The following is a 24823-nucleotide window of genomic DNA, read 5'->3' as shown; positions in this document are numbered from 1 at the left end:
ATGACATCCAGTATACATGGGTTATTTCCAGCACTGCTTTTATGAGGGTGAGCCTTCCAGCCCGTGTGAGGTATCTGTTGTACCACATATTTAATCTCTTTTCCACCTTTGTAATAAGCCATATCCAATCAACAATTTTATATCCCCCGGTTTTCACTCGGAAGCCTAGATATTTCAACCCTTCCTCCATAGGGTGTGAAGGGAAAGGAAACCAATGTCGAGTGAAAAAAACTTCATGTTGCGAGCAGCCTATAGCTGTGAGGGTGGATTTTTGTACATTTATGATCATGCCTATAGCCTTTTGAAAGAGGTCAAAAACAAGTTGCAAGGTTGAGGTGTCGGCCAAGCTGCCATTTAAGAAAATGAGCACATCGTCTACAAACAAGAGATGAGTGAGAGAGCAATTTCCCGTGATTTTTATACCAGTAATCCTGCCCCTCCTGTGTTCTGTCTCGATCAATCTGCTTAGCCCTTCCATGATGAGCAGGAAAAGTAATGGAGATAGGGGGCACCCCTGCCTGAGACCTCTTTCTGCTGTGAAGAAAGGAGTGGGGGATCCATTAAGGAGGACACTGTAAGGCACATCAGATATGCAGCTCATTATCCTTTTGATGAACATATAAGGGAAACCCAGGTGGGTAAGAAGCATTCGTATGTAGAGCAGGCTTGCCCTGTCGAAAGCTTTGGAGAGGTCTACCTTTAGGATCATACCTTTCAAATTCTTGCTCTACACCGAGTGTAGGAGCTCTTGTGCAGTGCCAATGGCTTCATGGATCTGGCGGTGCCGAAGGAAAGCGAATTGTTCAGGGGATATGTGTGCCGAAAGGATGGGCTTGAGTCTATTCGCTAGGATTTTGGCCATGATCTTGTATAGGCAGTTGCTGAGCGAGATGGGCCTAAAGTTGTTGAAAGAGGTTGGCTTGTCGGATTTGGGGATGAGGGCTATGAAGGTGGCTTTGATGGCCGAGGGGATTTTTCCTAAGAGGCTACAGTGATTGATTACTTTGAGGAGGTCCTGACTCAGCAGGTCAAAAAAGGGAAGATAGAATTCGATGGACCAGTTGTCAAGTCTCGGGCTTTTATCTTTCTGGAAGCCCCGAATGGTGGCTTCAAGCTCCCCCAACGAAACCTCTTTGGTGAGTTCTTCTGCTTCCTCTTCATCCACAAACCTGGGGAAAATCTCGGCCACTCACATGATCTCTAACAGACTAGCTTCCCTCGGGGTCGTATATATGTTCCTGAAGTGTGAGGTGGCGAGTGAGGCGAGTTCTCTAGAGGTGTGAACTTGTTGCCCCTGGTCATTTTGTAGCTCCCAGATAGTGTTGATTGTTTTCCAACCATTTGCAAAGCGGTGGAAAAACTTTGTGTTTTCGTCACCCTCCTTTAGCCAGATTGCTCTGCTTCTAAGTCTCCAGCTTGACTCCCTGTCTCTGAATACTTGAGATCTTTGATTGATAAGGGTTTCATACATAGCTTTCTGTTCCGGGGAGTTGAAAGTTCCCTCCGACTGAGATTCAAGGTCTGCAATCACCTGCTCTGCTTGGGAGATTATTAGGTCATCTTGTTCCCTTTTCTTGTGAGCCCAAGCTCTGGATAACATCTTAATTTCAGAGAGGTTTTTACAAAGCATTTAGCTGGATCCTCCTCCTCAGAGATCGGGTGTAATTTCTAGAAATCGGTTATTAGTTTGATATAGGAGGGGTCCCGGAGCCAAGTGGAGTTGAACTTGAAAGGAGCCTTGTGCTTCTGTTGCTTTTCTCCAACCTCTAGAAAAATGGGTCTGTGATCCGACATACCACCACTGCCGACCCATTGCCTTGATCTGGGGTGGCTGTTGTGAAAGGCCTCCTTAATAATAAAATGATCCAGTCTCCTAGCCAGGCTCTGGTCACCAGACCGGTTGTTCCTCCAGGTATGCTGAATCTTGGCCGAGGGGATGTCGATCCAGAGGTAATTCTCAAGCAGCTGCTCGAAGAAATCAGAAAGCGGGTCAATCTGCGCCATGTGTCCCCAGGATTCTGAGAAGCCCATAGAGAAATTCAGGTCTCCCCCTAGGATTACATTTCCAGCTAGGAGGAGGGGGGAGCTGAGAAGCTTTCGCCAAAAGAGTTCCCTGTTGTGGCAAGGTCCATAGACATTTATGATTCTTAGCTCTTCCTCTAGATCCTTGGAATATATGTCCGCCCCCAGGAAACCCCCTCCACCCCATATGTTCTTCAGGTTAATGGTGTAGTTCTTGAACCCAATTGCAATGCCCCCAGAGCGTCCCGAGACATCAAGAGCGTGGAAAGACCATCCAGGCATCCAAGAGCAGAGGATAGAAGTGGCCGTATTTGCCTTGCAAAGGGTTTCTTGTAAAAGGATAATGTCAACCAACTCAGATAATAAGAGACGCTTCAGGGCCAACTTTTTTTCGGGGCTGGCCAGCCCTCTGCAATTGAAGGACAAAATCTTCATGGAGGGGGGTGGGGAAGGGTGTCCTTTGCTCTAAGAACCCTTTCAATGGTGTGTTGTTTGCCCTGGATCACTTCGTCCCCAGCTTGTTCTTTTGCCTTGTGGATGTTGGAAGGTCTGCCTCTACCCTGCTTGGGCGAGAGGATGGGAGGGGCAGCTGCCAGCCCTATGGCGTCCGGCTCTTTCTGCTTTGCAGTCGAGCGGGTGGAGTACCTCGGTGTGGAATTTACCGAGGGGGAGGGCGATTGAAGGGAGCGGGAAGGGACAGATGAGAGGGAGCATGAAGTAAAAATGGCCGATGGCTGTGGGAGGGGGCAGGTCATATATAGATGGTTTGTCTTTGAGGGGGGAAAAGGGGGGCGGGAATCCACAACCAGGTCAAGGACCGACGGGGATGAGGGGGCGGGAATCAAGACCGGAGGGGGCAAGTGGGAGGAGAGTGATAAACAAGAAGAAGTAAGATGTGAAGCAGAGTCAATAGGGGGGAGAGACATACCCGATGAAAAGACGACTCCTTTTGCTGCCCTTGAGCGCGTCAGAGGAGGACATGGAGGCCTGATCGGGTTCTTGCCCTGCTTTTTTCAAAGGTTCTAGCGGTGCTTCCACTGTGTCTGAGGTCTTGATTTGTTCCGCCCTTGGTGCCGCCGTGGTTGGTGGAGCTGGATTTTCTGCTGTTGGGGGCTGGTCTTGCATCCTGGATTCCTGCTGAGTCTTTTTGAGGAGGGGGCAGTCTTTGTAAAGGTGACCCACTTGATGGCATCTTCTGCAACGGTAAGGGATTCCTTTGTAGTCTAGCTTTTGCTTCCTCGAGAAGGACTTCCACTGTATAGTGATGTGTTCCTGCAGGCCTCCTCTTGTATCTAGATGAACTAGAACCCTAGCGTATGCCATTATCCCCGTCGTGAGATAAGATTTGTCAGATTCCATGAAGGTGCCCAGAAGATGTCCTCGGACCAGTACTGTAGTGGCAAGCCCGGGAGTCTGACCCATATTGGCCCGACCCCAATTTGTTCAGTCTCCGGGTTGAAAAGGGGCGACCATCTTTTGAGGAGTACCGGTGCTTTTTCGAAGTGCCAGAAGGATGACAATACCCAGCTCGTGTGGTCAGCCCTTGCGAACCTCAGCGCGAACCAACCTCACACGAATGTCTGGACAGAGGGGATTTCCGCCAGATGTTGGCCCCAAATCTCCGTAGCCCATGTCTTCAGCTTTTCCGCAGAATAATTCCTGCCCCAGATGCATCCCACAAGTACTCTATCCGCTAAATCCATAGCATCTCCCCACTAAATATCTTCTTCAAGCCTCAGAATGATGTCCTCAGGTCGGGATTTAAAATAGCGTTGTTTCTTTGATGGGCGGGAGGACATGCGGCTAGGGTTTGCAGGTGCCCTAGATCCTACCGGTGCAGCGATTAGGGGGAAGGGGTAAGGGGTCGAAAGGGGGGGGGGATAGCGTTGTAGCTACCAGAGGAGGCAGGGGGAGCCAGGGGGGGAGAGGAGCTGCAGGAAGGGGGTCTCCGGGGATGCTTCAGGTTGAAGCGGATGGGGGTGTAGACCCAGCAGATTCGAGGGACCGGCGTCGATGGGAGAGGATTGGAAACATTCCGCTAGAAAACCAAGGGAGGCCAGGGAGGGAGTAGAAAAGGGTGCCCAGGAGGAGGGTTCACCAGGCTGTAGAGAGGCGGAGAGAGCCGGATCAGTCGACTGTGTGAGGTCCTCAAAACTGGCGGATAAACTTTCACTGTACAGACCTCCAGAAACCGTAAACGTGGATCGCCAGATGGATCCTTCTGCCAGCGGAGAGTCCGAGTAGTCCACCTCGTCAAGATCCATTTCGCCAGCTGCTTAAACAGGATACAACCTCGGAACCAGGTAACCGTTGGGGACCGGCACCGACAGCAAAGGAAACCGTTCGGGGCTGTTCAAAGGGCGAGAAATGAGGAGCAGCAGTAAACCATCCGGGTTGTGCAGGTGGGGGGAAAACGACGGGAGGCAGCCGTGAGCTGTCTGAGCGCAGCTTCAAAACCCTAACAACGATCGGCGGAGGGAAAATAACCAAAACGAGGTGAAATGAAAGGGTAAAACAAACCTGCGGTACTTGAGGAGATAAAAATCGAGAAAAACCCCAGGCACGAGACCTGAGGAAGGATGGTGTCGAGGTTAGCTGCAGGATCGATGTCGGCCTGCAACCCCGTTCTACGACCCCCGTTTAGGCCATGTTACTGAGGCATGGTCGTACCTGCTCCGCTCTCCGAAGCTAAATTGTCTTATATTTATTATTATTATTATTTCATATGATAACTTTATACAAGTATCTTTTAGAATAATTTGAGAGTCCACAACTAATCTTAAATGCTACTTCCTAATTTTTAATCGCTTTTTCCCTTTTTTATTTTTAGTAGATGGAACATAAATATTAAATTGATTTTGTTTCACAATCACAACAAAGAAAAGCTTGAGGCAAGCCCTTGAAAGTGTTTTGACCTGGATGTTTGGGTAGACTAGAAACCTCAAGCTAGTCCTCATGCAAAATCTCACTTCACTACCATCATATTTTTGAAACATTTCCTACATATAGAGAAATTTCAGGAGGCTGAAATTTCAATAGATCGAAATTTCAGGACGTTGAAATTTCAGGAGGTCAAAATATAGGCTGAAATTTCAGGAGACCAAATTTCTTGACTGTTGACTGTTGATTGCAGCTAGGGCTGGCCGCAGGTGGGCTGTTTGACCAGACTTTGACTGGGTTGAATTTGATTATTTTGAGGGCTGTTTTATGTTGCTGTTTGGAAGCTGAAGTTGACTGAAGTTGACCGATTTGCTGAGGGTCAAATCTACCTTGTTGACCAGCGTTGACTTTTCTGGTTAGGGCTTTTTTGCTGTTGTTGTAAATTCTTAGATTTGTAAATTGAACTATCTCTCTATGCTGAACTATTGAAGACTAATATTGAAAACATTGTGTCGGTGAAAAAATCACTGAGGGTCTGGAAAAGAAAATTTTGGCAACATCAGGAAAATATTGCAAAATATTGATCAAACTAAAAAAAATGCAAAAATATTCAAAAATTTCAAATTTTCAATCTCCACTCCAAAAAAACAAGGTGATGGCAAAGTCTAATGGTACCCTCATAATATCTCGATATCTAAGAGAATATCATGATATTTTCGGGGATTTTCATTCTCCTTATGATAATATCTCGATATCTAAGAGGCTATCATGATATTTTTAGGGATGAAAATATTATGATATTTGTAGGTGATATTATCATTTTAGCGAAAAATCTGTCTCCATGTTTTTACTTGGAGCTTCATTCCTGGGGTTATCGTCAATATCTCACAATCTTATGCTTTATTGCAATTATAATGAAAGGCAAGAAATAAATGTTTGATTACAGATATTGAAGGATATGGTGAGGCGCCATGGCTTTTTAAAATGCTTATAAATTTGGATAGTCATTTCCTTATGTGGATGTGAATCTTTGTGATTGGTCCTTTAAAGAAGATTTGCATAGTTCTTACAAGATTGTCCATTTGGGTGTAACTATCAAGTTTTCTGAGTATAACAATTACAAAAAATAATCCAACAAGAACAAAATATTTGTGTATGTAAAAATTCAAACTAAATGTTAGCCTCACTCTCATAATAAAACAATTATAAATCCAAAATCATAATTAAATAAATAAAATCATGAGAATTCCTCAAACTAAGGAGTCTAGTTTGGATGAGAGATTCTCTCCAACTAGATCTCCTAAATTAGTGTGTAAGTTGAGAAATTGTCTCAACCAAGTGAGTCTAAGATAAACGCACTATCTTAAGACCACTTACTCATGTATTTAAATGTATTATTAAATTATTTGAATAATGAGAAATACATGAGCAAGAGAGACCACATGATGGCTTTATGCCTTTTCCACCAGTTTAATTTTTGCGTGTTAATTTGTTGTGCATATGGTTATATGGCTTTGTGATTTTTCTTCATGTGGTATCAGAGCCAGCAGTAGTGAGGACTCGTAGTGGAGAGATAAAGATGGAAGGCCTGTGCTGGAACCCATAACTTGTAATACAATGTCTTTCAGCGTAGCCACCAGTTTCTTTTGAATTTATATATATTTTAGCAGAGAGAAAAGTCGATATGAGGCTGTTGAAGGTTGCCACGCAATCGGCACCACAGTAGCACGAAATCTGAAATAAGAGCATATGATATCCAATTATAAACCTTTGTGCTCAATTGAGCTAATGTGGCAAGCCGGCGTGCTCTGTCCAGTGTAGCCTTCACTCTCAAGGCCTAGATAATGAGACCATTCTCATTTCCTTCTATCTTAGGAATACCCCTTTTCTGCCAGCACTGCAGCTCATTCTCAATCGCTCTACACTCATTTTGTTGCCAACCAGACATCCCAAGTTCACGAATCCCAGTCACAAGTGTTCCTAAAGGATGATCCCAGCTAGTTGCATTTCTGCAGCTTGCCTCCCGAACCAGCCATGATGGGCCTCCTCTAGCCTCATCAACATTCACAAACCTGCTCAGTAATACAAAAGAGTAGTCTTCAAGGCCAATTTCACAGAGGCGCCACTTTTGACAAGTAGCAATAGCAGTATCAGGAGCATCATTCCTCAGACCACTTCCAAGGCCTTTTACAAGCATTGCTGTCAGCCATATTAGGGAATGCAAAGTCTTGATCAACTGTTCCATGACCCTTGTAAACATTAAATCTATTGCAATCAAATCTTCTAGACCTGCATTACGATGGAGTTTGTTTTGTATTGTATGCTTGATTTCTTGCTTCAAATAATGAGGAATGTCATTCCGGTGGGCTATATCTCTTATACGTGTCAATGGAACTAAAGCAGTAAATTCAGACTTGAATGAAGGCAAGCAAGGATGTATCTTACGAATCACAAGAACCTCATTCGCTGACATGGATGTTTCTGATGAAATCCTTTCCACTTCACAGAAAATAAGTCTAGATATCTCAGTGTGTTTGTTTGGTATGGGAATTTGACCTGTGTTAATCCACTTAAGGTTTTAGGATAAGAAGAGCGCAAATCAACAATGCGTGGCATCCACAATCTTACGCCTCTTCCGTTTAGATGCCCGTTGTCCACCTACTTTATCAAAAAAATCTTGCAATTCAACTTCTGTTTCTAAAGGTGCAAATTTTCTTTTCAATTGAGCCACAAAAGGCTCTTGAGCAATGATTGAACAACCCTTGGCACTACAATCAGTTTCTTTGTGTGGAAATCCATGGTTCACATCTGCTACTTTTTTTTCAATAAGAGAGTTATTCACAATATTGTCTTGCATAGATATAGTAATTGTTGTGTAAAACGTTTTTTTGAAGTGATATGTGGTGGTTAATTTTGGGAGATACAAGGAGTGACGTAAGAAAAAGGATTAGTGTATCAGGGCATTAAATTTTTTATTTTGGAGAGGTAAGGAGTATATTTTGTATTTGGAGTGATAAGCGAAATCCCTTTTAAAGTCATTGATGTACTCCAAAGTAATCTTTTACTTTGAGAGCAATTGAGCCAGTGCAGGCAGTGTTTTGAAGACAAAGTTTGCAAGTGTGACATTCTCATTGCTTGAGAAGTTGAAGAATGATGTACCCCAGTAATTAATAAAGACATATCTTTTTGTGGTGATCGTGTCTTAGATCTGCCCGAAATTGAATAAGGGGATCATAGGTACACTCCGTGTCATGAATGTGCTTGCATGATTTGAGTCGAATTTGTAAAACACTCTCTTTATTATGCTTAAACAAAACAACTACATGCACATAAGAAAGTTTACATATACAAGTCATCGATCAAGCTCCTGAAATCAAAGCTCCCATAATCAATTAAGTTCATAAGCACAAAGCATCAACATCATCAACTTGATAAGATGATCTTCCAAGCAAGCACATTTCACATCATATAATCAAGTTAATGACACTACAAAATCAAGCATTTCAAGCCAAGACAACATCAACATCATCAACACTTTTTGTATCACTTGCAGATAAACATTTTTTAACTGAATTGTACGGGTGCATTCTCGGTTGTAACCGACGCCCTAATTTGAATTGTTAGGGTGAATACATTAATTCAAGTAAGTATTAAACTGATTCATCAAGATTGAACTTGTCATTTGTCTCTTGGGTGCATTTTCGACAGTGTTTGACACCCTTTCTTGTTTAAAATCAACACATTCATTGAGTACATTCAAGAAAGCACAAAGTGTCAGTCATCAATCAAGCAAGTTCAAGCAAGCCATCTAGCAAGCAATCATCATCAAATAAGTGTGAATTATAGTATACTATTCTTCAAGTGAACATCAAGCCAGTGTTTAAAGCAAGTGCAAACAAAGCAAGCAAGCGTGTCATTCAAACAACAAATCAAGCGAGCGTGTCATTTAAACAACCAAGCAAGCGAGCGTGTCAAAATCAAGTGCAAAGTTGATTGCAACATTCAAAAAGTGTCAGTGAAACATTCAAGCAAAGCAATCGTCATCAAGTGAGCGTGAAATCAAGAGTTCAAGCAACCAAGTTATAAACTTCTAGCAAGTGTTTAAAGCATTAGCAATAAGCAACAGTACAAGCGACCCTGAATTCAAAGTAAGCAAGGCAACATGGCGACACACATTCAGTTGTCCCAAATTATTAACAATTTAATGTTATCATAAGCCGATGACATGGTGCACATAAAAAAAACCACTCTTGCTGCCATTCAAGTGCATATTCAACACGCACATGAAACGATTGAGTTCCTTCAATTGGAGTCGCAACTACAGATAAATGAGTTGCAAGAGAAGCGTGTTGCTTCCAAGTCTTTGACCAATCTAGAGACAACTGATCATTCAACTTCATCCATCCAACCAACTTCACGTGTTGAAGTTGTTCCAGTTAAACTTTCTTCCAAACCCATCATCATGCCATGGGAAGAAACTCAAAGTAATCGAAATCGATGTGGCTTACGATATGTCAAAGATAACAACAAATTACATATCCCTGATTATTCAAAGCCCATTCAGTTCGTTAGTGCCAGATTACTTGAACAAATCACCTCAGCATGTTCTCAGCAACTTGCAGACCGACGTCAATGCACACAAACTGAAGTTGCAGACAAACAAAAATGCACACAAACTCAAGTTGCAGACAAACCGAGATGTTCTTATTATCAAAGAACTGGTCATCTGGAAAATCAATGTTTTGATCTCCATCCTTGTAGCCATTGTGGCAAGTCAATTCATACATCAGAGAAATGTTGCAACCAATGACAATCAGCTAGATTGAAGATAAATTATTCATGGATTGATCCTTGGGAATGGTCATCCACAACCGGAAGATTGTACAAGTTTTACAATCGGATTCACTCACACATATTGCAGCCAACAGTCAAAGGAAGATGGTACTCTCATGCAGTTGAACGGGGGAGTACACCAGTGAAATACTCCTCCACCTATAGGGGGGAGTTCAGACATAATTTGGAGAAGATTTCCTCCCCTTTTAGCTAAAAAAGGGGGGAGAATGTCAATGAAATTGACAAGTGGTTGTCAGACTGAAAGTCTCGACAACATCAGCGAAGCAGCCAGTGGGCAATCATCATCAGCAGATACGCCAATGGGCATTCATCAAATTTTTTCAGTGGACACATGATGTTTATTTCAAGCAAAGGAAAATTTGATCCTTTTGCAGCTTGGCACGTGATGGAGTTGTCAAGCAACATTCAGAGATGAATCAGACATGTAGCTGACTCATGTTCTCTTCAGATTTGAGTTTTTTCAGCATCCAGCTTTGGCAATTTTTCAGGCAATGTTTTCTGAGGATCAACTTGAGAACTTGGAAGAGGGTTCCTTGTTCTTATTTTGGATTTATCATTGAGGGGGCGGGGGGGGGGGGGAATGTTAGCCTCACTCTCATAATAAAACAATTATAAATCCAAAATCATAATTAAATAAATCAAATCATGAGAATTCCTCAAACTAAGGAGTCTAGTTTGGATGAGAGATTCTCTCCAACTAGCTCTCCTAAAATTAGTAAGTTGAGAAATTGTCTCAACCAAGTGAGTCTAAGACAGACACACTATCTTAAGACCACTTACTCATGTATTTAAATGTATTATTAAATTATTTGAATAATGAGAAATACATGAGCAAGAGAGACCACATGATGGCTCTCTGCCTTTTCTGCCAGTTTAATTTTTGTGTGTTAATTTGTTGTGCATATGGTTATATGGCTTTGTGATTTTTCTTCATGTGGTATCAGAGCTCCTTTACTAAATGAAAGAAAAAACATGCCTCATTTGAAATTTTGAAATAATGGTAATCCAAAATGTGTACTGTTGGAAGTGTTGGAATATGAAATCTGTAACGATCATGTAAAATCACAATACACTCAAAATATATTCAAAACATTTTGGGCCTTGACATATACAGTTGGATTTCACTTGACATAAATTAAAACGTCAATGATCTTTTTGCTTCATCTGTAGGCTGGTACATATCGATTTCATGAGAAATATGACTATAAGTGTGAGTCAAGTGCTGGTGGGGCAGCTTTCAAAATTATAGGATTTGGGGATTCGTCTAGAGTAGAGCTTTAAATCATATACAATACGCAAATCAAACTAATTTATAATTTATATGATAGAATGCAAATTTGTAAACATAGAGCAAGAGATAGATCATAGAACATAATATGATAACTTTCTACAAGTGTCTTTTAGAATAATTTGAGAGTCCACAGATAATCTTAAATGCTAGTTCCTATTTTTTAATCACAGTTTCCTTTTTTAGTTTTAGTAGATGGAACATAAATATTAAATTGATTTTGTTACACAATCACCAAAAAGGAAAGCTTGAGGCAAGCCCCTGAAAGTGTTTTGACCTGGATGTTTGGGTAGACTAAAAACCTCAAGCTAGTCCTCATGCAAAAGCTCAAATCACCACCATCATATTTTTGAAACATTTCCTACATAGAGTGAAATTTCAGGATGCCGAAATTTCAATAGAGTGAAATTTTAGGAAGCCGAAATTTCAGGGGGCCGAAATTCAATAGGCCAAAATTTCAGGAATGCGGAATTTCAGGAAGCCGAAATGTCAGGAGACCGAATTTCTTAACTGTTGACCAACATTGACTGCAGCTAGGGCTGGCCGTAGGTGGGTTGTTTGACCAAACTTTGAATGGGCTGAATTTAACTATTTTGAGGGTTGTTTTATCTTGTTGTTTGGAGGCCAAAGTTGACTGAAGTTGACCAATGCTGAGGGTCAAATTTTCTTTGTTGAACAATGTTGACATTTTTTGTTAGGGCTCTTTAGCTGTTGTTGTAAATTATCAGATTTGTAAATTGTACTATCTCTCTCTGCTAAACTATTGAAGACTAATATTGAAAACATTGCATCAGTGAAAAAATCATTGAGGGTCTGGAAAAGAAAATATTGGCAACATCAGGAAAATATTGATCAAATTAAAAAAAATGCAAAAATATTCAAAATTTTCAAATTTTCGATCCCCACTCCAAAAAAACAAGGTGATGGCAAATTCTAATGGTACCCTCATGATATCTTGATATCTAAGAGTTCTTATCATGATATTTTCGGGGATTTTCGTTCACCTTGTGATAATATCTCGATATCTAAGAGGTTATCATGATATTTTCAGGGATGAAAATATTATGATATTTGTAGGTGATATTATCATTTCAGCGAAAAATATGTCTTGATGTTTTTAATTGGAGCTTCATTCCTGGGGTCATCTTCAATATCTCACAATCTTCTGCTCTATTGCAATTATAATGAAGGGAAAGAAATCAATGTTTGATTACAGATACTGAAGGATATAGTCACGCGCCATGGCTTTTTTAAATGCTTATAAATTTGGATAGTTATTTCCTTATGTGGATGTGAATATTTGTGATTGGTCCTTTCAAGAAGATTTGCATAGTTCTTACAAGATTGTCCATTTCGGTGTAACTATCAAGTTTTCTAAGTATAACAATTACAAAAGATAATCCAATAAGAGCAAAATATTTGTGTGTGTAAAACTTCAAACTAAATGAAAGGAAAAATGTGCCTCATCTGAAATGTTGAAATAATGGTCATCCAAAATGTGTACTGTTGGAAACGTTGGAATTTGAAATCTGTAATGATCATGGAAAAGCACAATACACTGAAAATATATTCAAAACATTTCGGGCCTTGACATATACAGTTGGATTTCACTTGACATAAATTAAAACATCAATGATCTTTTTGCTTCATCTATAGGCTGGTACATATCGATTTCATGAGAAATATGACTGCAAGTGTGAGTCAGGTGCTAGTGGGGCAACTTTCAAAATTATAGGATTTGGGGATTCGTCTAGAGTAGAGCTTTAAATCATATACAATATGCAAATCAAACTAATTTATAATTTATATGATAAAATGAAAATTTGTAAACAGAGAGAAAGAGATAGATGATCATAGAACACAATATGAGAACTTTCTACAAGTGTCTTTTAGAATAATTTGAGAGTCCACAGCTAATCTTAAATGCTAGTTCCTAATTTTTAATCACAGTTTCCTTTTTTATTTTTAGTAGATGGAACATAAATATTAAATTGATTTTGTTACACAATCACAAAAAACGAAAGCTTGAGGCAAGCCCCTGAAAGTGTTTTGAGCTAGATGTTTGGGTAAAAAACGTCAAGCTAGTCCTCATGCAATAGCTCAAATCACCACCATCATATTTTTGAAACATTTCCTACATATAGAGAAATTTCAGGAGAGTGAAATTTCAAGATGCTGAAATTTCAGGAGGCCGAAATTTTAATAGGCCGAAATTTCAGGAGCGGAATTTCAGGAGGCCGAAATTTCAGGAGACCAATTTTCTTAACTGTTGACCAGCATTGATTGCAGCTAGGGTTGGTCGCAGGTGGGTTGTTTGACCAGACTTTGACTGGGTTGAATTTGACTGCTTTGAGGGCTATTTTATCTTGTTGTTTGGAGGCCGAAGTTGACTGAAGTTGACCAATTAGTTGAGGGTCAAATCTGCCTTGTTGAACAACGTTGACTTTTCTGGTTAGGGCTCTTTTGCTGTTGTTGTAAATGATCAGATTTGTAGATTGTACTATCTCTCAACGCTGAACTATTGAAGACTAAAAGAAGATTTGATCAAGGGTTTCCCCACATTGGGGTTTGTCCCTCGCTGGTGCCACATCTTGTGTCCTCTTGTCTTTCCTTGTCTTCTACTGTTTATGTTTATGTTCTATCTGCATTTTACTATCATGTTGATGTGATTGCTAATCTGAATATTGATATTGGGCTAATAAATAAATTGAAGTAAAATTACTCTAAAGCATAGAACATACCATCGTTGCCTAAAATTAAAACTGTAGGATGGATCACACCATCTCTATAGTGTCTTTGCCTCATCAGAACCTGAAGATCTCAAACTTCCATAGGGTTTCTCCCTCTGAAGCTAGACTCGCTTTGGATCTACACGATCTCCACTGGCTCATCCTGCTTACACTGTGCACGCTCTGATCCATTGGCCCTTCAAAGTAGCTTTGATACCATGTTGATTTACCATGGCACTAGAGAATCTAGTTTGGATTTTAAAGTCTTTGACACAATCACACTCAAATGCCACAATAATACCACTTTGCACAGCGAAATCTACACACATTAGTGAATCAACTAGTGCACATGACAATTTTTAACTTTTCAAACCCACTACATGTTATATTACAACCTAAAATACAACTGTCATAGGGCTCCCGTACCAAGGATCTTGGCCCTTACATACAACCCTCATACAAGGACACAACTAGGGCTTGGTGTCGATCACTTTGACCACCAATCTACCCTGAACATGACACACCTTACCTACTTGCTGATGTGGCGCCCCGCAACCCTTTCAGTCCACGTGCCTAGAACACATCTGCAGGTTCTTTGCAACCTGTCCAATCTGCCACTATCACTGATCACTGCTCCTTTAGTGTCACTAAACTTTGGCCTTCTGATCTGCCCACTAGCAGCCTTCTAGCTCCATTAAGAAGTCTGCACATTGGGTCTTCTAGATCTGCCCTTTTTTCACTGAAGTTTGCCCATTTGCAACTTCTGAACTAGGGCTCCATAGATTTTCCTCCTAACAGTCCATGGCTCCTTTCATGAACTTGTACTTGAGGCCTGCGTCCTACACTGTTCACAACTTTGTTTTTGAACAATCTTCACTCTTCTAGATCTACCTATTTGTCATGATTTTCGCTGCTCCAGAGTGCTGCACGTAGGGCACACAAAACCTGCCCTAACTCTGTGACAACTAGTTGTGCCCATTATTGTCTTTAGGGTCAACATATTTGCCCACATACAGTCAATCCTTTGACTGATCTAGGGATTCAAAATATGCTGCCCTCTGTTCTGCAATTTGTTCCTCAAATTGCATAGATCTAGGCACCAAATCACTGTTTCTCATGATCTATGAACAATCCACCAAAGGCAGTCCATCACATAGTCCTAATACTCACTATTCTTTTCATCAATCTGAAGAATGCCTCGTCCCTCTTTTCTCTCTAAATCTTCTGTGCACTTCTCTGCAGGTTTGCGACCCTCATACCAAATCCATACCACACTTGTATGTCTCCTTTTCTAGGTTTCAACCTTCCTAGAGATGCATAGAACTAGGCCGTTGTTGGACTGATCTTGCATGAAAGGTAGATCTATAACTAGGGCTCAAGGATTGTTGTCCTAAAACACTTTAGAACAACTCCCTTTCCTCATCCACTTGGCTCCTTTCTCAACTCCACATTGGCCTCATTCCACATGCCACTTCATCCTTCTTCTCCATCCTAAAGCTCTCTCATCTTTTCACAAGACTCAGCCTCCCTAACCACAATTCTATACACACAGATCTGTGGCATAGTCATAGGATTAGGGTCTACTTTCTAAGGGTCTCAGTCCTTTCTATTGCATACTAGGATCAAGCTCTCAAATAATAGACTTTTAAGGCAAACCCTAAGGACAGAGTAGCCATGGAATTGGCTCTTAACTAGGGCACAAGCTAGTCACATAAGGCGTCCTCAAAATTCTTCCAGATCTGACCTCCATAAGGTCTCAAGCTTCAGATCTAAGCTTGGCTTTCTTGGCCTTTCTTCACCATCAATCAGACCCTCAAAGCTCCACATAGTCCCTTCTTTAGGCCTGCGGCTATCCCAAGACATTCACACTTCACTCTTGAGAAAGATGCTCCCTTGGATCAGATCACGACCTCCACTAGCAGCCCTACTCGGCCTACTAGCTCGGCCTACTCTTAGAGCTACATCTGTAGTAGCCCTAAGATCAAATGATCTCCTTCACTTGATTGACTAGACTTTACTTAGGCCTCTTAGGAACCCTCTTGATCTTATGATTTCAGTTCTCTTAGACCTTAGGAATTAACAATTTTCCTTTTTATTTATTTTTAGATTTTAAACCCCTTCTTGGGTCTAAAACCCCTCTCCTTGGGTTCTTTGCCCACAAAGCCTTCTGTGACCAAATTTCTCACAAACCCGACTCTTAGGCTTGTGGAGTACCTCCCAAGTTACACAATTCAACAAAGGTTAGTTTTTACATGAGCATGTTGACTGCTGCCTCTCTCTTTAGTTCTGTAGAGCTTTTTGGTTTTCTGAATTCGCCTTATGATAACGAATATCATATATTAAAAGCATTGTTTCCCAAATCTAGTAATGTCACTGTCATTTCTTCTCATTTTGGCAAGATGTCTGATAGCTGAGCACTGTTTTTTCCAATATTGAAAACATTGTGTCAGTGAAAAAATCACTGAGGGTCTAGAAAAGAAAATATTGGCAACATCAAGAAAATATTGATCAAATTAAAAAATGCAAAAATATTCAAAATTTTCAAATTTTCAATCCCCACTCCAAAAAAAACAGGGTGATGGCAAAGTCTAATGGTACCCTCATAATATCTCGATATCTAAGAGAATATCATGATATTTTCGGGGATTTTCATTCGCCTTGCGAAGATATCTCGATATCTAAGAGGCTATCATGATATTTTCAGGGATGAAAATATTATGATATTTGTAGGTGATATTATCATTTCAGCGAAAAATCTGTCTCGATGTTTTTACTTGGAGCTTCATTCCTGGTGTCATCTTCAATATCTCACAATATTTTTCTCTATTGCAATTATAATGAAGGGCAAGAAATTAGTGTTTGATTACAGACACTGAGGATATGGTCACGTGCCATGGATTTTTTAAATGCTTATAAATTTGGGTAGTTATTTCCTTATGTGGATGTGAATCTCTGTGATTGGTCCTTTTAGGAAGATTTGCATAGTTCTTACAAGATTGTCCATTTGGGTGTAACTATCAAGTTTTTTTATTATAACAATTACAAAAAAAATCCAACAGGAACAAAAGATTTGTGTGTGTAAAACTTCAAACTAAATGCAAGAAAAAATGTGCCTCATTTGAAATGTTGAAATAATGGTCATCCAAAATGTGCACTGTTGGAAGCATTGGAATATGAAATCTGTAACGATCATGGAAAAGCACAATACACTCAAAATATATTCAAAAAATTTCGGGCCTTGACATATACAGTTGGATTTAACTTGACATAAATTAAAACATCAGTGATCTTTTTGCTTCATCTGTAGGCTGGTACATATCAATTTCATGAGAAATAGGATTTCAAGTGTGAGTCAGGTGCTGGTGGGGCAACTTTCAAAATTATAGGATTTGGGGATTCGTCTAGAGTAGAGCTTTAAATCATATACAATACACAAATCAAACTAATCTATAATTTATATGATAAAATGAAAATTTGTAAACATAGAGCAAGAGATAGATCATAGAACATAATATGATAACTTTCTACAAGTTTCTTTTAGAATAATTTGAGAGTCCACAACTAATCTTAAATGCTAGTTCCTAATTTTTAATCGCAGTTTCCTATTTTATTTTTAGTAGATGGAACATAAATATTAAATTGATTTTGTTACACAATCACAAAAAGGAAAGCTTGAGGCATGCCCCTGAAAGTGTTTTGACCTGGATGTTTGGGTAGACTAAAAACCTCAAGCTAGTCCTCATGCAAAAGCTCAGATCGCCACCATCATATTTTTGAAACATTTCCTACATATAGCCATTGTCATAGTAAGAGGGAGACAAAGACTCCTACAAATATTTTTAAGGAGCCTAAAGAGAAATCAAACTTGAATGTAACATAGCTTCTGACAAAATGCCATAGAAGTTACCTTGTGGGAATAGTTGGCCAACCTATATTTCCTTCTTTGATCCTGCAGCCAGCAGAACCCACTTGAAAGCCCAATAAAAATAGAAATTATGCAAGAGAATTGACAAATGGTTGTGACCTGAAAGCCAACTCAATATTTGTCATCCTAGATTGAAAGGGGGAAAAAGTTCTTCACACCACTAGGAGTGGCTTGTTGGTGGCTTATGGTCCTCTCTTTAGACATTGTTCTTGGGACACAACTCATCTATTCCTTTAACTCTGTTATTTTTGCAGGTTTCTCCAGTACTATGGTTTTCAAATACCTGGGACCTTCTTCCAGTTCTTAGATGTATTCCGCATCATTAGAATATATTTTGACATGAAAGCTTCATTTGACTGTTAATATAAACATTTTGTACATCACTTTTATGAAAAAAATGTGGTCTCCACATGCAGCCCCACAAGCACTAGCAGTGATCTACAAAACTTAAAGATTGGGCCCTTCTTAAATCAGAACACCTGAGAGCTTCAAGCCACAATAAAAATATAAATTATGCAACAACACATGCACCAAGCAATTCCAATTTCAATTATAGCAACAATCTTGTTGCCTCTTCCTACCATTTATCTCCAATACAACAATCAATAGGGAAAGAAGATGAATACAAGAGGGTTGTGTTTGTATCGAGTGTTGATCAAGTTGAATATGAGAATTTCAATGAGCCTCTATATTATTTGCATGTTCAAGACTCCATGCAGGTAATTTCTGTACGAGGTTAAAACCTACAACATTCATGAACCCAAGTATCTATATTGATAGTCCTCCTTGTTCGTAAGGAAGAACTACTTGCTCCCGCCTAACCAGGCTATATTTTTTGTTTTCTTGCTTCCCCCCCTGCCACAAGAAACTTCTTAGGATTAACTCCATTTGTTTGTGTGCACTTGCTGGAGCCATGATTATTTCATATTGGTAAATAGGTAGTGCTGCAAGGAGTGCTTTGATTAGTATTACCCTTCCTGCCATATTCAGCCACATCATACCCTAGCTTTATATTTTGTTTTTTCATTTTTTCAATTTGTTTAGTCCATATTTCTGTCTTCATGTTCTCTTTTGAGATTGGAAGTCCCAGATAGAAGAAGTGTGTCCATTTTTCCTGTACAGGGATGTCTAAGATTTGAGAGATCCTTTGCATAGTTCTTGGGTGGGTATTCCATCCGTATATCCTGCATTTTACATTGTTTAATAGCCCACCTGAAATCTGTAAAAAATTATCCAGAACTTTTTTGAACCTCCTTTCTATTATTGTTGAAGCCCCTCCCAGCAGCAATGTATCGTCATCAAAAAGTGAGTGGTTTATTGTTTTTACTCCTTTTGCTATTCTGATCCCTGTGATGTTTCTTTCATTTCTTTGATTTTCCAAAACCCTGCTTAAAGTTTCCGCCATTATAATATATAGGAAGGGAGAGAGAGGACAACATTGCCTAAGGCCTCTTGTGCTTTGAAGGAAGTCACTGGGCCTTCCATTTATGAGGGGGGCAATCCAAGGGGTAGAAATGCATGCCTGTATGACTTCCCTTATATCTCTTGAGAAACCAAGTTTCTGGAGGACAACCATTAGATATGAATGGCTGACCCTATCAAATGCATTAGCCATATCTAGCTTGATTATGAGACCTTTCTCTTGCCTTAGCATACTAGAGTGTACAACTTCCTGTACAATAATTACATTATCTATGATTTTCCTGTTGGGCATGAAACCTCCTTGGTTTTCAGATATGATTATTGGGAGTACTTCCTTGATTCTATTTGCTATTATTTTTGTCATTATCCTATAAGAAGAATTGCAAAGAGAGATAAGTTGAAACCTGTTGAAAGTTGAGGGGTTTGCTTCCTTTGGGATTAGAGCAAGATAGGAGGATTTTGTGTTGTCTCCTATTTTTTTTGAAGACATTCTTCACCATTCTTAAGAAATCCTTTTTGACGGTATACCAGTGAAATTTGTAGAATGATATTGAGAAACCATCTGGCCCAGGGGCTTTGTTTGGATGCAACTTCCATATGGCCGCCACTACCTCTTCTTTTGTGGGTTCCTTGCACATTGCAGCATTTTGTTTTTGTTTTTGTTTTTTTTTTTGTATGTTTTAAGAAATCTTCACTCTCAGCCATATCTCCATTGGCTGATAGTAAGTTTTTAAAGTGCTGATACACTTTTAGTTCCTCCACACCTCTGACCTCTTGGCTTTCGACTTGAATTTTTTCTATTTGGTTTCTTGCCCTTCTTATTTTCATTGTGTTGTGGAAAAAGGATGTGTTTTTGTCCCTTGCCTTGAGCCATAAACTTCTGGATTTCGGTCTTGCCTCTTCTTCTTTTTTCCTTTTTTCTCTATATATTTCCTAGAAGATTTCCTTCTCTCTTAGATAATCTTGCTTGCCTTCTTCTCTGTTTTCTTTTTCAGTTTGCATGCTTTCCATTTTCTGTTGTAACTCTTTTTTCTTTTCCTTTTTTTTTAATTCATTTGCTCTTGCCCATTCCTTTAATTTGGTTCTTGCAATTTTTAATTTTGTTTCCCAAATATACTGAGGTGATCCTGTTACTCTTGGCTCCCATGCTTCCTTGACTAGTTCGCTGATTTCTGTGTTGCTGTCCCAAATTGAGCTGTATCTAAATGGGAGCGGTCCTTGGTTTTCCATTTTTCCCATGACTATTGTCACCGGTTTATGGTCAGATGCTGTGGTGTGTAAGATTTTTGATTTTATGGAGCTGTGCACTGCTACTATGTTTTCTTGTATCAGAATTCTATCCAGCCTTTCTTTTATGTTGCTTCTTCCCACTCTTTTATTGCTCCAAGCGTATTTCCCGTTGCTTGGTGGGATGTCTATTAAATTGTGTTGTTCCATTATTTCTTTTAGAATATCCCTGGATGGGTCAGTATGGTATGTTCCTCCAAAGTTTTCTTCTATACTTCTTACCAAATTTAAATCTCCTCCTAGAATTATTTTCCCAGCTTGTATTTCTTTTAGCGTTTCTTTTATGGTGGCCCAATGTTGCTCTTTTTCCTTGTAGTGATTTGGCGCATATATAGTTATAGCACTGTACCTCTCTTTTGTGTTGATTTTCATTAGATACGTTTGGATCCAATGCTAGTCTTTTTTGTATTTTATTAACTCCCAGGTTCCTTTTTCCCATATTGTGCAAATACCTCCAGACGCCCCTGTTGCCTATATTGCTTCCCTTTCATAATTTCTGATTTTTTTTTATTTATTTTCTGTTTCTTGATTGTTTGTTTTTGTCTCCTGAATCATAAGGATGTCTGGGTTTTCTTTTGCCAGAATGTCTCTTGTGGCATTTTCTTTGACGAATTATCCCATTCCTCTGTAATTCCAAGAGACCACTATCATTATTTACTTGTTGGGTGGCGCATGGCTCCTTTCCCTCTTTGCTGGCTCTTTTCATTGTTTCTTGTACTCCTTCCTTAGAAGGTTTCCATAGGTTGGGGCGTTCCTAATGCCATTTCCTTTGCCACTGCTTCATCCCTGAGTTCTTTGTTTGTCTTTCTTCCTACTTTTTTTTGATATTCTACATTTGGGGGTGCTTCCTTTGACTGTTTTCTGGTTAGGATTTTGTCTACTAAGGGGGGAGGGGGGTATGAGAGTTTGATACCAAAGGGGATGAAGGGGGGTTGGGGGTATGTTGTGGGGATCTGGATCTTGGTCCAGGGGATGGGGGAGCTGAAGGATCCAGAGGCTCAAAAGGATTAAGGCTAGCAAGGGGATTATTATCTTCTTTGGGTGATGTGGGATAGATATCAGAGGATGTGGAGGGCTACGAGGAAGATAGATTTGGTTGTTTGTGGACTGCCTTCTTTCTTTTGACATGTTCCCATTTGTTTTCCAGGTCTTCACTCTTTTCATTTTCATTTTCCTTCTATTTGCAAAATGGCCATATTCATAATATGCTTTGCATTTGAATGGGATTTGTTCATAATTAAGCTATTGTATGTGCGTCCATTGGTCCACTTTGATTTTGACAGCTTCTGGTAGCCCTTTCCTAAGATCCACTTCTACACAGATTCTGGCGCACGCATGCATATTTTCCTTTGGCTCACATCTGTCTATACATTTCCCAACTGCATTTCCTATGGCTTTTATTGAATCATCCCCCCAATAGTGAAGGGGAAGGTGTGACAATCTAACCCAGACGGGGACGACATTGAGGACATCCATTTTTGGGTCGAAATCTGGCGTTCATCTTTTTAGATACAAACCCCTTGTATCCATAAAATAAGGTCCATTCCTAAAAATCAGATCTCAATCCTCCTTGGTTTCAAAGTGAAAGGTGTAGTAACCTCTTCCACAAAATCTGATTGAGATTTTTCCATCTATTGACGCGGTCTACTTCCTTTCTACCCATTTTTGCACAGTTTTGGGCGATGGCCATAACCCCGTGAACTTCCCCACTAATCCACGCTCCGCCAGAGAAAGTGCTACTCTACGAAGAAGGGCAGGAGGAAGTGAGATTTCAGGAATGTCTTCCAATCTTTTAAAAAACTTGGTGACTGATGGTCTGTTCTTTTCCAGGCCCATTGCGAAGATGAGAGAGGCAAAAGATTTTGTTGTTCCTTTATTTTCTTGCTGTTGATCTGAGAGAGGCTCTCCATCCTCAGATGCGTCCATGGTGCTCAAACCCCATCAGCAGGAGGCTGCTGAGGAGTAGCTGCGAGTAACTGCAAGCTTATTATGGCGTTCTCTGGCTAGGGCTTCGTAGCTCCTTCAACAAGCAATGCGCAACTTCAGTGTCCAAGTGGTTGTATTTCTTATTAGCCATTTTCATATTGCCTTTTGAGGGAATGTAGACATTTCCAAGTTGGATTTTGTCAAAAAAATAATCAACAACATTTTTGAAACATGTAATGTGTATTTCTCCACCTTCTATTTTAAAGAGGTCAAAGCCAAACAACTTATCAAATCCGTATTGATTTTGAAATTTTCAAAGAGGTGTTTTTCTTTTAACGTAGCCTTTTATGCACCAGTTTGAATGGTAAGCATTTAGTGCTCTGATGGGAATATGGACTGGCATGACAGATGGGGTTGGAATAGAAGGAAGGGGGCAACACGTTTTTGATGAAGGCTCTTGGTTCGATGAGGAGGGAGTTTCTTCTTGAGAAGTAGCATTACCAATTACCAATTAAAGGTGCAGAGGAAGCAAAAATCTTGAAATCTAGTAGCATTATAGATCTACACGGTAAATGATAATCATAGGAGTAATTATTAGACTCGGAATTGGTGTCGAGAAAATATGTAAATTTGAAATAAGAAATTTGTAAAAAACTTACATTGATGGACCAGTAGCTGAAGTAGTCCAACTTTTAACATGTATAATAGCATAATTTTAAAAAACGGTCGTTTCGAAATGGAAACGGTCGAGTTGGTCCGTTCCATTACCCTCTGGAGTGACTCGGTACAAAAAACGGCTTGGTTGGCCGAGTTAGCCATGACTCAGCCAACTCGGCCGTTTCCCATACTGACTCAGCCGAGTCACAAACACTGGCCCGTAACCCACTAAAACAACGATTTAACATTATTTTAATGAAATTTTAAGGGGTTCGCTGATTGGTTTGGACTTCAAGGTGTTTTATGAATTAGCTAAATGTTATTTGGGGTCCATTCCCCCCTCCCAAACCCTATTTAACACACTCAAATGCTCTCTACTATTGATATGCTATTCAAATTTCATGGTAATGTTAAATTCTTAAAGTAAAAGTGACATTCTCCTTAATCTTCATTTTCATCCTTTTACTTAAATTTTTAACATTACCATGAAATGACTTAGGATGTTTGAGAGTGGTTTCGGCCTCATTGGATTTCATATGGAGAAAGTAGAATTTTAGATTTCATTCAAAATCCAGCAGACTTATCAGTTTTTCAGGATTTTAGGATTGGAGGATTGCAATGTTTCCATTGAATTTTGTCATGTATTAGGTTATGGAACTCATATTTAATCAAGATCACCAATCCCTCAATGTACCTTGATGTTAGTGACATTGGTTGTCGAACTCCTCTGGGATTCGCTCCCAAACCAGGAGCTTTTGAAAATGTCGCTCCCGCTCCCGTTTTCGCTCCTGCTCCCAAGTAACACAAAGAAGAGAAACGATTTGGATCAAAAACGGTTAAATGATCTAGTTTATGTCCAATACAACCTCTGGCTCAGACGAAACCATTTGCTGAACAAAAGACCTGATTCAGATCCCATTTTGTTGGAAGACATTGATCCAACATCAGATTGGGTAGTGGAGAGTCGTCCAGTAGAGTTTGATCCTAATGAGGATCTTGATTTAGATTTAGATATCGAGACATCAGTTGAACTTGAACATGCTGTTCAGTTGAATGCAGATCCCAATCCACTAGCCTCAATCTCACAGCCAGCAAGGACTCCAGTTGTAGGTGCTTCCTCTGCTCAGCCACGATAGATTCGCAGCCGCATATCTACTCTATCTCAGCTTGCATCTGTTGCAGTTGCACAACCTATTAGTGGTACCACTTCTACAGTTGCAGTTGGAGATGATGATGATGAGGAGGAGCCATGGGGCCCCCTGTCTGACTCTGATGATGATCCAAAGATTGATTGACATGATCTTGGCTCTCTGGCAGTAGCTACTAGCCAGTAGCTGTAGTACTAGTACTGGAGTCCGGTCACAGTTTACTTTTGTTGTAGAGGCCATTTCTAGCCTCTTTGTTTATGTGTTTTTTGTTTTGAGTCTTGGATCATGTATGACAGTTGACTATGTATTGCCATTGGGTACCATTTTGATATAATGGATTGGTTCATGAGCCTACTTTGATCATATGTTGTATTCCATCTATATTATAATGTTGTGTGTTTGGAAACATGAATGAAAATCTTTAAAATTATGTTTTTTTATAAAAAAAATAAAATTTAATGTATTTTTTACAATGACCGAGTCATTGAAATCGAGCCGATCGAGTCATTACCGTTTCGGAGTCGGAGTCGGAGTGAGAGTTTTAAAACTATGTATAATAGAACCCTTTTATAGCAAGATCGCGGTCATTGAAATTTGTTGGAAGCATAAGGCGATTTATATGTGTGCCATCGAAGATGGTAGTGCAATATCCAAGAGTTGGATCTTTGCATCGACTGAATGGGGT

The 24823-nt window shown here is 39.9% G+C and overlaps 1 pseudogene; it reads right to left on the bottom strand.

The window, feature by feature from the left end:
* Positions 1-6565: 6565 nt before the first annotated feature.
* On the bottom strand, positions 6566-7759 carry LOC149208426 (phosphoglucan, water dikinase, chloroplastic pseudogene; annotated as a pseudogene).
* Positions 7760-24823: the final 17064 nt, after the last annotated feature.

Source organism: Pinus tabuliformis, chromosome 1_2 (genome assembly GCF_031772625.1).
Source record: "Pinus tabuliformis cultivar Carrire ecotype Pingquan chromosome 1_2, CPIR1, whole genome shotgun sequence".
NCBI classification, from domain to species: domain Eukaryota; kingdom Viridiplantae; phylum Streptophyta; class Pinopsida; order Pinales; family Pinaceae; genus Pinus; species Pinus tabuliformis.
Note: the sequence above shows the minus strand (reverse complement) of the source record. Positions and strands in the feature narration are given on the sequence as shown.